The sequence below is a fragment of the Panthera onca genome, chromosome B3 (assembly GCF_046562875.1).
Source record: "Panthera onca isolate mPanOnc1 chromosome B3, mPanOnc1 haplotype 2, whole genome shotgun sequence".
NCBI classification, from domain to species: Eukaryota; Metazoa; Chordata; class Mammalia; order Carnivora; family Felidae; genus Panthera; species Panthera onca.
The window spans coordinates 143,382,485-143,395,064 of record NC_138344.1 but is presented as its reverse complement, the minus strand read 5'-3'; the positions used below and the strand labels follow the sequence as shown (position 1 = coordinate 143,395,064).

Below are 12,580 nucleotides of genomic sequence, written 5' to 3'. Positions count from 1 at the left end.
GGAGCTATCCAGGGCCTCCCAGGCGGAGGTCTCCGGAGTTCCAGAGCCCCTTAGCCTGTCCAAAAGTTCACACTATCCAAAAATTCTCGACGTCATGTGCAGTAGAGTGCATTAGTCCCACGTTCTGCTTAATATAGATCCAGCAGGGGATCCAAAGTGTGCTCCCCTTTTTTAAAATAATTAGTTTTATTTTATTTATTTTTAAATGTTTATTTTGAGACAGAAAGAGGGCGCGGGCGGGGGAGGGGCAGAGAGAGGGGGAGAGAGGATCCCAAGCAGGTTCTGGGCCGTCAGCGTGAAGAACCAGAGGCAGGGCTCAATCTCCTGAATCCTGAGATCGTGACCTGAGCGGATAACGACTGAGCCACCCAAGCGCCCGTATTTTATTTTTTTAAATAGGCTCCACACCCAACCTAGGGCTTGACCTCACGGCCCTGAGATCAAGAGTCGCAGCTCCACCACCTGAGCCAGCCAGGCGCCCCTGAGGTGCGCATTTTTAACAAATGTGCGCCCTAAATTATTCCCAGGTCGATACATCCACCCATACTGGATGCACCTTAAGGGCCAAGATGATGTATTACACAGTGCTCAGCACAAGCGCCAGCTCAGATCAGCGAATGAATGATGCATGGATGAATGTGACCGAAGGAAGGAAGGAAGGAAGGAAGGAAGGAAGGAAGGAAGGAAGGACCTCCCCACCCCCCACACTTCAGTCCCATACATCATAGCTCTACCACTCCCTCTTCTTCAGCCCAACCTTTCCATTCCTCCTCCTCTTCACTCTACTGGCTCTGTGCATCCTTCCCATCCAGTTTTGTAGCTGCTCGTGTATGTGTGTTTCTCAGCTCCCCTCCCCAGAGAGGACAGTAGGGCCATTGGTCAACAGTTATTAAGCATCTGCTGGGTAAGTCACCGTGCTTGCCTTTGGACCGTCCTGCCCTCTGTATACAGTCCAGGCAGCAGCAGGAGGAGGAGGAAACTGGCGTTTACGGTATAATATGATGAGTGCCTTGATGCCCATAAAAGCGGGGAGCCTGGGGAGCCAGGCTGATGTCCGCGAAGGTTCTGGTAGACTTTCTGATCATTTTTCTCTCCACGCGGTCATCATCATCATAGTCAATACTCACGCTGGATTCACTAAGCTCCCAACAGTGTTCTAACAATTCATTAATAGCCTCACTAAGGAGTGGCCAGAGGGGAGATCAAATTTGTGGAATTTGTTTCAATTCCTTAATCCTTCTTTCTTTAACTTTGAAATAAGACCTTCTCATTCTCACATCCTCAGATGTCAGAAAGGTCCTCTCTGACCCCTAAGCCAAGAACTGCCTTCTTCATTTAGAACAGAGTACTCACTCCATTTCATCATGTTTTTGAGCCTGTTGGGGGAGAGGAGATTTGTCTTCTATGCTCTTAGGTTCAGTCCTTAGGGGCCTGTGAATTAAGGTGACAAAAGACAGATTAACAAAAGAAAAGACAAAATTTAATCATGCATTTTTATTAATGTACCTACAGAATTCACATAAAAATGTGACTCATAGAGAAAGTTAGACGTGGGACCTATATACCATTTTAATAGGAGAAGAGAAGCGGGGGAAGGGCACTCGTGGAAAAATAAATGCCTTTTAAGAAAGATAAATGGACCCTTACCAGAGTAGATGGGAGATATGACAGCTTTGTGACAATGCCTGTATGGGTGTGGTTTCAACTACTCTCCTGTGACAAGAGTCCACCTTTCCTGATCGGTCCCAGGGAAGGGAATTTATCACAAATGAATCCTTTTGAATTTTTTGGGAAGGCTCTACTTTTAGGCAGATAAGACTTTTCAGTTCAAATGCCTCCTGCTCAAAATAATTTTTATGCCACACAGGTGTATTCTGGACCCCTTCCAGCCTTGTTTGGGACAGTGTGCTGCTCTGAGGACAGCAATCTCAGCTGGCTCCTCTTCTGCCAGGTCCCTGCATCTAACAAGGTACCCAACACAGATATCCAAGGTGTGACGTCCAAACGGTCTATACTCAGTGTCAAGAGCCCTGGGTTCTCCTTCCTCTTTGGAAGAACAAGGGTCCCATCGCTGGCATTTAATGAGTGCTTTCACTACACACTGAGCACGTGCCAAGGGCTTTATGACTCTTGTCTACGGACTTGAGCTGTTACTGAGTTATACCAGAGCTTAACACATATGAGAGAAAAAGAGTGAATGTTTAGCAGATGTTCTCATTGGATACTTTTCAAACATGGCTAGAGCTCCTACTAGACCCTGATATAAGATGGCATTAGCCCTAAAATAACTGGCTTTTGTGTTAAACCACACATGCCTGAATACTTGCGGAGACTTGAACCACGAGTGAGAAATTCACCCAGTTGCCTTCTGGCTGCAAATGGCAGAACCAAGAGGAAAAAAATATGGAGCCTAAGATCTCTCTGAAAAGGAAGAAAGTAGCAAGAGAAGGTTTCCAGATGCTTCCACAACTGTGTCTCACTAAAGACATGACAGGTGTTGGCTGGTCATTGTCTCCATGGGGGTTGGGGTTTGTGTCTTCTGTTCTGCTTCTAGAATCGCGAAGGGCCTGCAGTAGGAAGGCGCTCACTAAGCATTTGTGGAATGAATTAAGTCCAGACCCGGATTTTCAATTCTAAGAACACCATGAAAATCCGGGACTCCACCGACAGTCCTCAGAAGCTCTGCATTAGGAAGCAACTGGCAGCGGCATCTGAGAGCATCCTAAAAAACAAACAAACAAACAAACAAACAAACACACCAAGGACAGCTGCTGGTGCGCACAGCGGGAGGGGACTTGGAGGGACGAACTTGCGCGGGATCCTGCCCCTTTCTCCCCAGTGGCTGCCTGCGCCAACTTCGGGGCCGAGTCCAGAACGATTCTGCGGCTCGCCGCTCACAGCCCTGGAAAGGCATGTTTAAACAAACAAAAAATAATAATAACAATAAATAAAATGAAGTAAAAAGAGAGGGGTCGGAGAAAAAGCTTCTTTTTGTGGCCCGTACGGGGATCGAACCCGCGACCTTGGCGTTATTAGCACCACGCTCTAACCAACTGAGCTAACCGGCCACTTGACGTTTGGGCGCCTCCGTCAAGTCTATGAGGTTTCTACGCCTGCGCGGGGCCGCCGGCGGACTTCGAGCCTTCAATTCTCTCTGCAACTGTCGTCATTCCCGCTGTCATCCCTATTGGCCAGAAGAAAACACAGAGCCTCTTTAAAGAGAATAAAGTGGCTCCTCACCACGAATCGAAGGTTTTCACGGGGAAATGCAAATTATACATGGGATGCTTGGCTCAGCAGTAGGATTTTCAAACATTGCAACTCAATGCTTTTTTTATGTATCTCGAGAATCCTTCCGGCGTGGAAACTTCGTGTATCAAGAGCTTTGGTGTGGCTAAATAAAGCTTAGAGAATGCAGAAAACCAGATAGAGAACAAAAGAACCACCGAATCCCCCACCGCCCCAAAACAAGGCAGTGTTGGTTGGTATCTTTCCTGACAATCCTTTTTCACTGCACAGGCTTATTTAAAAATATATATTTGGCATTCAGTTCGACCTTGTTAAAAAAGAATATGATCTTTTATCTTACTTTTTTGTACTTAATATTCTATCATTATCATACCCCTAAGCAATTGCAAATGTCATTTTTTAAATGTTTCCTTAGGTGGATAAGCCATTGTTTCCCCCCACACACACCACCCGCCCTTTTTTTGATGTCTGGCAAATGTCTTCATTTTGCCCTCTCTTGTTAACTAGCACATGATTAAATCATGAAGCAGTTGCTGGGTGGGCAACGGGTAGTACCCACTCCAAAGGGTTAGTGTCTGAAAAGATACTGTCCCCCGGGGGGCTTTTTGGTCTCTGAGTCCCTGACCTCCTGTGCTCTGGGAGTAGGAGAAGGGAGCCCCAGCTTTTCACATGGTCCCTCTGGTCTGATTACTCAAAAAAAAAAAAAAAAAAAAAAAAAAGGCAGATTATCATCAACGTCCCTTGTTGCAACCAGCAGAAGCCCAGTCTAGCTGATCTTAACAGAACAGATGTTATTAAAAGGAGGTGTTGAGTCAGGTTTAGTCAACACCTACTCATTAAGCCTGGCAGTGCCCTAACCACAGGGAATCAGCTGTAAGCCAAGCAGACCTGATCCTGTCCTCACCAAGCCCACAGTTTAGCAAAGACAGGTGCTAAGTTAGTATGGGTGGAGACACTTAGGCATCGCGCTGAGTGTAGGTAAACAGTGCCAGGGGTGGAAGTTTGGGGCAGGTTTTTGAAGACTGGGAAACTTGACTGCATTCTGAAGGTCAAGGATGGGCAAGTATAGGCCCAAACAGGTAGAGCGCTCTGGGCAAAGTGAAGTGTCTGCAACCCTGTCCATTTTGCTTGTCACTGAATGTCCCGCGCCTAGCACACTCTCTGGAATAATAGGAGTGTAATAAATAGGAGTCAGGGGCGCCTGGCTGGCTCAGTTAGGAGGGCATGTGACTCTTGATCTTGGGGTCATGAGTTTGAGCCCTGCATGGGGGGTAGATTATACTTAAATAATAATAATAATAAATAGGAGTCAGATGAATGAATGAGCTAATTGCAAAATCACATTTTAAAACATATCAGACCAAGTACTTTCTCTGTTCAAACCCTCCCCTCCTGGCCCAGCCCTGCTAGGGCTGCCAGATTTAGCAGCCCTAAATAATTTAGTGTATGTCCCAGACAATATGTAGTTGTTTATCTACATAAACACCTTAAGTTCGCCTTTAACTGCCCATCCTGTGCCTACGTGGCAACCCCACACGCAGAATAACACCCATCCGAAAGACCCCGACCTAACCTGCTCCCCTTCCCGGTGCCCCCTGACACAGCCCCATCACCCTCCTTCCTGGATCTTGCTCACCAGGCCATGCTCCTGCCCTGGGGCTTCTACACTTCTCTTCCCTCTTCCTGGACCCTCTTCCCCCAGACACTGCCAAGGCTCTCTCCCTCGTGTCCTCATGTCTATGCGTAAATGTCACATATTCAGCGAGGCTTCCCTGACCCCCCTATTTAAAATCGCAACCCGCATTCGGAATTCCCTGCTTTTTCCTGCTTCATATTTCGTCCGGAGCTTTCTTAATTTCGTGACTGCAGGAGGGCAGCCACTTGTATTTTGCACCTGCAGCACCTAGAAGTGACTGGCACACAGTAGATGGTCGATCCAGGTTTGTCGAAGTTGACAGATCATCCCTTAGAGGTCTAGCCCTGACACAAGCCGGGCAGAATTGAGGGCTCGTTCCCTGAGTGGGCGGGCTCCAATCCCCCGGGGCAGAGGGAGCCGGCGTGCCCACGGTGGGGGAGACGCAGTGACTGAACGCAGACGGTAGGGGGCACCCGAGACCTAGGCGTCCGCTGAGCACCCGGCCGCCAGCGCGCCTCCTACCCCGGGTGTGTGCGGACTCCTCTGGATTTGTCCTGCCAATTCGGACTCCATCTTACAGTTCCTGCAAGACAAACAGGTCCTAGTTTTCATTCTTTGAGTTAGGAAAATGCAGACTCATACATGACCAGCACCAGGTGATGAAGTCGGCTGCCCAACCGACTGAGCCACCCAGGTGCCCCATGCCCTTCATTCTTGGCAACATTTCAGAGGAAGAATGTTTCCAAGGGAGATTTGATAATCTCCTCTTACCTTTTTCTGGAACATCATTCTTCAGAGGTCAAAACTTCGGGGTTGAATCTCTAACTTTCTTCTCTTTTCTTTGGTCCAGGCCTAGGTCTATTGTCTATTTCCTGAACAATTTCCTTGAACTGTCTTCCAACCTTCTTTTTATATTTTTTATTTTGACTTGGAGCCCTGGAGCACACAGACAAGGACAGAGCAAAACACTTTGAATGTTGAAGCTGAATTCTTGCCAATCAATTCTGGAAAAAAAAGAAAGAAAGCAAGCAGGGGCGGGGTGGGGAGGCAGGAATAAAATGCTTCATTGTACAATATGTACTATGTCAAAACTGTTAGACAACACAAAGGAAAAATAGACAAACATAAGGATTTTTCAGATGTTGCTTCTAATTTGCTACAACAAATCAGTTGGTTCCAGAGACTTTTTAAAAATGTCCTTTCTTAAAGCATGCACATTAATTGCAAAGCTTTAAAAAAGGTCTCTTTTAGATGCAAGGGAGCTGTAGAAGCACAGGGGGTTGGGAGTTACAGATTTGGGTCTGAGCCCAGGATGGCCACTGGCGAGTGGGTGACTTTGGCAAAGGCCTCTCTGGGTCTCCACCAACAGGCCACATGGGTTTCTACAACCTTATCAGGCTACCTGCTTAATCCCCCCCCCCCCCCCCATCAACGGTTAATTTGTCCTGGATGTTCAACAATCATTGAAAATCAGGCTCGCCCTTGTCAGAAAGGAAGGAGTAACAGCAGGTGACAGTGGATGATGCCTTTTGATTAGTCAACCTTTACTGAGCATGTGGGCAAAAATCAAGCAGTATTGTATAGTGTCACAGACATCTGACTTCATCTGCACAACCGCCCTTTGGAGTGGGTACTTTTAACCCCATGCTACAGAAATGAGAAAACGGTGGTCCAGTGATTGGACTGGGGTTCCCTGGTGTGATTTTCCTCTCTATGACTTTAAGGGCTGAATTTTAATTCTTTCTGTTCTCCTCTTAGGAAACCTCTTCTTAAGCTTTATAAGATATCTGTTGTTCCAAATGCCTTCTTCTCAGAGATGTGCATAGACTCTCTGAGTCGGAAGTTTATCTATTTTTGTGTTCACATCACACATGACACCGTGACCTTATTTATGGTGCTTGGTTAGTTACCATTCTTCATGTTAATTTGAGTGGCCAATATTCTTGTGCTCTTTATTTCATATCCCTGTTAGCTTCGTTTCCTCTGAGATATATTTATTATTTTCTAAAATGAATCTAATTTCTAATATTTTCAGGTGGATTTGCATCTGCCCACCTTACCAGTGTTAACACATTTGAAATTTCCGTCATCTCTAATTTTTCTAACTTCTGCCTATTTCCTGGTTGGAACACTTATTAAGATGCTCAGCAGAAGAACACATATCTTTTATTAAAAAAATTTTTAATTCTTAATGTTTATTTTTGAGAGAGAAAGAAAGAGAGAGAGAGAGAGAGAGACACCGGGTGGGGGGGGGGTGGCAGAGAGAGGGAGACACAGAATCTGAAGCAGGCTCCAGGCTCTGAGCTGTCAGCACAGAGCCTTATGTGGGGCTCAAACCCACAAACCGGGAGATCATGACCTGAGCCATAGTCGGACGCTTAACCGACTGAGCCCCCCAGGCGCCCCAGGACACATAACTTTTAAACACGGCCTCATGGCTGAATCTCTTGACATTGGAAAATAGGGAAAAGCTAATTCTGGGATACGGGCGGAACTGTGCAAGGAACAGTTTTAGAATGAACCAAAAAGCTCCAGTGGCTGTATTAGGTAGTGTTCGAGCAGTTTCCAAGGTGGAGCTCTAAGGTACAGGGTGGTTCCATTTTGCAAGCATCCTTTGAGTATGTCGTAGAGCCTGGCTGCTGTCTCTGTGTGCTGGACAGGTGAAGGGCTCGTGACCCATTGTTTCTTAGCGGTCAATTCTTCTCCTTGTCATTTAGGGCACGAGTGGTCCAGGGAAGCAGGTGACCAGGCCACACAGACATAAACCAAGAAGACTGACGCCCAGGTGTGGTGTTTGAGAATGTTTCAATAGGGAGACATGGGTCCACAGCAATTGCTTTTTTCGAAGTAGCGTTTCCTAGTCTGTTTAGAATTTAAAAAGAGCGAGGAATTATCTAGGCCAGTGGTTCTCAAAATATGGTCACTGATGCAGCAGCAGCATCACCTGGGATCCTGTTAGAGATGCAAATTATTGAGCCCCACCCCAGAATTACAGGTGAGAAATTTTGGGAGTGGGGTATGGCAACCGGGTTCAACAAATCACAATCACCTGAAGGCAGGTGATTTTGGGTGCCGCTAAAGCTTAAGAACCACTGCTCTAGGCAAAACCTTTCACAAGTCCCCCTTCTGTAAACTTCCTGCTAAGGTACCCCATTTGTATCCTTTGATCTTTCATTCTGGAGGCCCTTTCCCTCCTCTCCTGGGCGTTCACACACCAGGTGCAGGCCGCATACCAGGGTGGTGGGCTGGACCAGCTGGTGAGGGTTGAAGTCCAGCCGCCCCTGCTTGCCTGGGTAAGCACACTGGTCTTTGCAGTGTCACTACCCAGAGCCACTTGTCCATGATGAAAATGAGCAGAAGATCCCACAGCCATGGCAATCAGAAACAATAGGGCTGGGGCTCACCTGCCAAAATGCATTCACCTGTTCATCTATTTAACAGGAACTCAGTGACTATCTAGTAACATCCTTTGCCTGCAAGGAAGATAAAAGGTGGGCGGCCCAAGGAGCTTAGAATCTAAGGGGCAGAAGAAGCATATGAAAAGAGGGGCGCCTGGGCGGCTCAGCTGGTTAAGTGTCTGCCTTTGGCTCAGGTCATGATCTCCCAGGCTGTGGGTTCAAGCCCTTGGTCGGGTTCTGTGCTGACAGCTCAAAGTCTGGAACCTGCTTCGGATTCTGTGCCTCCCTCTCTCTGCCCCTCCCCTGCTTGCACGTTCTCTCTCTGAAAAAAATAAACATTAAAAAGAAAAAAAAGAAGTGTATGAAAGAGACAGAGAGATAAATGTGACAAAGTCCCAAGATAAAGGAAAAGGCCACAAGGAGACAGGGAGAGATCAAATCCCAGTGGTCTACAGGAATTAGATGTGGGTTTTCAGAGCTAACAAAGATAGCACCATTAACAGCAACACCAGCAATAAGCACCCTTTGTGGTTTTTTCAATTTATTTTGAGATAAAATTCACATATCATTCTTTTTTTAAAGTGTATTTATTTGAGAGAGACAGAGAGAGCATGAGCAGGGGAGGGGCAGACACAGAGAATCCCAAGCAGAATCGAGAATCCCCTCGACAGCACAGAGCCCAAGGTGAGGCTCAGCCCCACAAACCGTGAGATCACGAGCTGACCTGAGATCAAGAGTCCGATGCTCAACTGACCGAAGCACCCAGGTGCCCCCACCTATCATTCTTAACCATTTAATATGTACAATTCAGTAATTATTACAAAGTTGTGCAACCATCACCACAATCGAATTCCAGAACATTGTCATCACGACAGAAAGAAACCCTGTCTCCATGAGCAGTCCTTCTCCTCTCCCTCCCCCAGCCCTTGGGCAACCACTAATCTACTTTCTGTCTCTACGGGATTTGCCTATTCTGGACATTTCCGATAAATGGAATCATACAATACACACGTGGCTTTTAGTGTGTGGCTTCTTTCACTTAGCATCATGTGGCTGCTTAATGGGAGCAGGGCTTCCTTCTGGGGTGATGAGGCTATTTCTGAACTAGATAGAGGTGATGGTTGCACAACACCGTGAATGTACTAAATGTCACACTTTAAAGTGGTTAATTTGATGTCATGTGAACTTGACTCAGCTTTTTAAAAAGAAGTTAAAGATTTCAGAGTAGATGCCCTTGACTCCAAAGCTCCACTTTAGGAATTTCTCCTCTGGGTACACATGGACATATAGGAAATTATGTATTTACAGGGTTGATCACTGCAGCAGTGTTTGAAAGATGGGACTAATAATAATATATTAATGTAAATTATAATTTTGTTAATTAAATATATGTCAAGTATATTTAAGACGTTATTTGAGGAAGAAGAAATAACTTTCTAAACCAAAATGAATTCAGGCCCAAAGACGTGAAAGGAAGATAGGATGGGCAAAGGTGTGAGCCTGAAGATTTCAGGTGGGGGGAGATTGTGTATGGGGTGAGAAATGTGGATTTATCTTATAAATGACAGGCACCTATAGAGACTTGGTCAGCCTAGGGCTGGAAGGAGGCTGGAACCGGCAAAAGGTAAGGTGGGTAGAAAAAGGAGGAGGGGTGTGCAGGAAACTGAGGTGTCTTGCGGGACGGGGAGGAAGAGAATATTGAGGGTAGAGTGCCCCCCGGGCAGGTGGTTTGCCCCCTGCTGAGGTGGGATCCAGAGGGCAGGGGACAGGTGAAAGTGGCCTAGGCCAACAGTGGAAGCATTCGGGGCTCATGTGCAGTGGCTTAGAGAGGAGAAAGCTGCCAGCCAATGGAGAAGAGATTATGTCCTCAGGGGAGGACAGCAGAAAAGGATTGGGAACCATAAAGAAGTTAAAAATTGCACGTTGTTATGTTTTGATCTTTTCCTGAGTGGCTTTTTTTTTTTCCATTGTAACTTTTTTTTAACGTTTATTTATTCTTTTTTTTTTTTTTAATTTTTTTTTTTTAATTTTTTTTTTCAACGTTTTTTATTTATTTTTGGGACAGAGAGAGACAGAGCATGAACGGGGGAGGGGCAGAGAGAGAGGGAGACACACAGAATTGGAAACAGGCTCCAGGCTCCGAGCCATCAGCCCAGAGCCTGACGCGGGGCTCGAACTCACAGACCGTGAGATTGTGACCTGGCTGAAGTCGGACGCTTAACCGACTGCGCCACCCAGGCGCCCCTAATGTTTATTTATTCTTGAGAGACAGAGAGAGAGCACAAGTTGGGGAGGGGCAGAGAGACAGGGGGACACAGAATCCGAAGCAGGCTCCAGGCTCTGAGCTGTCAGCACAGAGCCCAATGCAGGGCTTGAACGCACAAACTGTGAGATCATGACCTCAGCCAAAGTCGGAGGCTTAACCGACTGAGCCACCCAGGCGCCCCATAACAGTTTTTATTCAATGTCGTATATAAGATTACTTTGTTCCTGTCTTTTTGATTGTTTCTTCCTTATATTTGCCCCTTTCCTTCCCAACTTGGTGAGACGTGGCTTTGCATTCAAGGGTATTTTTGGGTCTTTGTCCAGTTTCAGTCTAGTGATGACCACCTCGCTGGGTGGATGCCCACGTGGACAGTCATGCCATTTGCCTTCTCTCGCTGTACTCGTTCAGTGTAGATGACATGAATTTCTTCCTGTAAGCCTGGACGACTTTGCCAATTTGCTGACCTTTGTCGTGTCCTCACCCAACCTGTACTTCATCATCCTTCCGGATGGGCATGGATCCAACGTAGTACTTCTGTCTCAGCTCTTTGGAAAGAGGGGAAGACATAAATTTCCTGCGAATGTGGGAAGGTGCACTGAAATGCCGGGTATGGTTCTTGCTCCGGTCAGAAGTCACAAACGGATTGAACTTCATTTTGGTTGCAGTCGGCAGGCCAAAGCTCGCCTGCTGCGGTTCCAGCAATGGTAGCAAAGGGGAAGAGACGAATGGCTTCTTAATCTTTGTAGACATCCTGTGTCCATGCAACTGTGTGTGTGTGGGGGGGGGGAGGGAATTCAGGTATAGATCTTTCTGTGTTGGCACAGTATTTTTGGAGAATTATTTCACATCAGTCCACAATTAAATTATCGATGCCTTATGACCTATCAACCCCAACAGAAACAGTCATATGTGTGCTCAAAGATACACACAAGGGTATTTTCTGAAGTATTGTTCGTAATAGTAAAAATAAGAAACATAAATAGGGAAATGGTTAAAAAATGAGAGTATATCCATACTGTGGAATATTATGCATCAGTTAAAAAAGCACAGGGGAGCTCTCCATGTCCTAATATCAAAAGATGACTACGGTTTATTAAGTGGGGGAAATAAAAGCAAATTATAGAAGGATACCCATGATTTTCAATTGTGGGGAAAGTCTGTTCAAATTCATGCACAGAAATTCCCAAAAGATGCCACTCAACTGTTGCCAGTGGTTAATTCTGGGGAGGATGGGGAGTGAGAAGGATGTAAATGCTTCGAAGGGATTATTTCAAATTTTACTTGATATATTTCTGTATTTTGATCCCCCCCCCCAAAGGACACGTTTTACTTCTTTAATTTCAAAAAGTAATTGGAAAAAAATAGGAATACCTGACCTAAGGGATTAGTTGTGGGGATGAAAAAAGCAAATACATGACAATGAGCTTCATAAACCGCTACACCGGTACATACAGTTGTTATTTTTAGCGCACCGTGAGTTTCCGGAGGGCTAGTCACCTTTTGGTTATCAAGTCACCCTATGTGCACAGAGTTTATTCACATATTCATTCCTTCAACTTTACACTGCAATATAAGTGTCAGGAAGTCAGGGACCGTGTCCACACTGCCCTCCTTTATAGTCCCAAAGCCTGCAACAGTACCCTGGGCTCAATTAACGCTTGCTGAATTAAAAAGAAAAACTTACAAATGAACCTCTGTGTTCCAGACTAGATAGGAGATGATCAAACGCAGGATGAGACGGCAAGGAACAGTTATCTACTGACAGTTATTTAGCGCGTCCCCAGCCCAGTTCCAGCAATAGGTATCACATGGCTAAATTCTCAGGCAGGCTGGGAATAGCGATCCCGGAAGGTCGCCTACACTCAGAGGCGGAGAATTGCTTACCAAAAGCGGCGAGGGAGGTTGCTTAGCAACCAGACTAAGGAGGCGGGCCGCACTGCGCACGCGTACACTTTGGACCGACAGATGCGGAGATGGTGTTTTGCGCACGCGCGGGAGGTGGCCTCGGGGCGTCCGGGGCCTGATGGTTGC

General features: G+C 46.3%; 1 long non-coding RNA gene, 1 other non-coding gene and 1 pseudogene across 3 annotated transcripts; all 3 read right to left on the bottom strand.

Moving 5' to 3' along the window:
• Nucleotides 1-1,479: 1,479 nt before the first annotated feature.
• Nucleotides 1,480-12,575, bottom strand: LOC132670342 (uncharacterized). 2 transcript variants are annotated; one of them, XR_009606623.3, is made up of 4 exons: nucleotides 12,234-12,575; nucleotides 5,657-5,889; nucleotides 3,064-3,184; nucleotides 1,480-2,902 (listed from the first exon to the last, which is right to left on the bottom strand). It is a non-coding gene; the product is annotated as an uncharacterized LOC132670342 (long non-coding RNA). The 2 variants fall into 2 exon arrangements; XR_009606622.3 differs by having other exon boundaries at nucleotides 5,657-5,821.
• Nucleotides 2,995-3,068, bottom strand: TRNAI-AAU (transfer RNA isoleucine (anticodon AAU)). The gene has a single exon. It is a non-coding gene; the product is annotated as a tRNA-Ile (tRNA).
• On the bottom strand, nucleotides 10,529-11,465 carry LOC132670340 (large ribosomal subunit protein uL24 pseudogene; annotated as a pseudogene).
• Nucleotides 12,576-12,580: the final 5 nt, after the last annotated feature.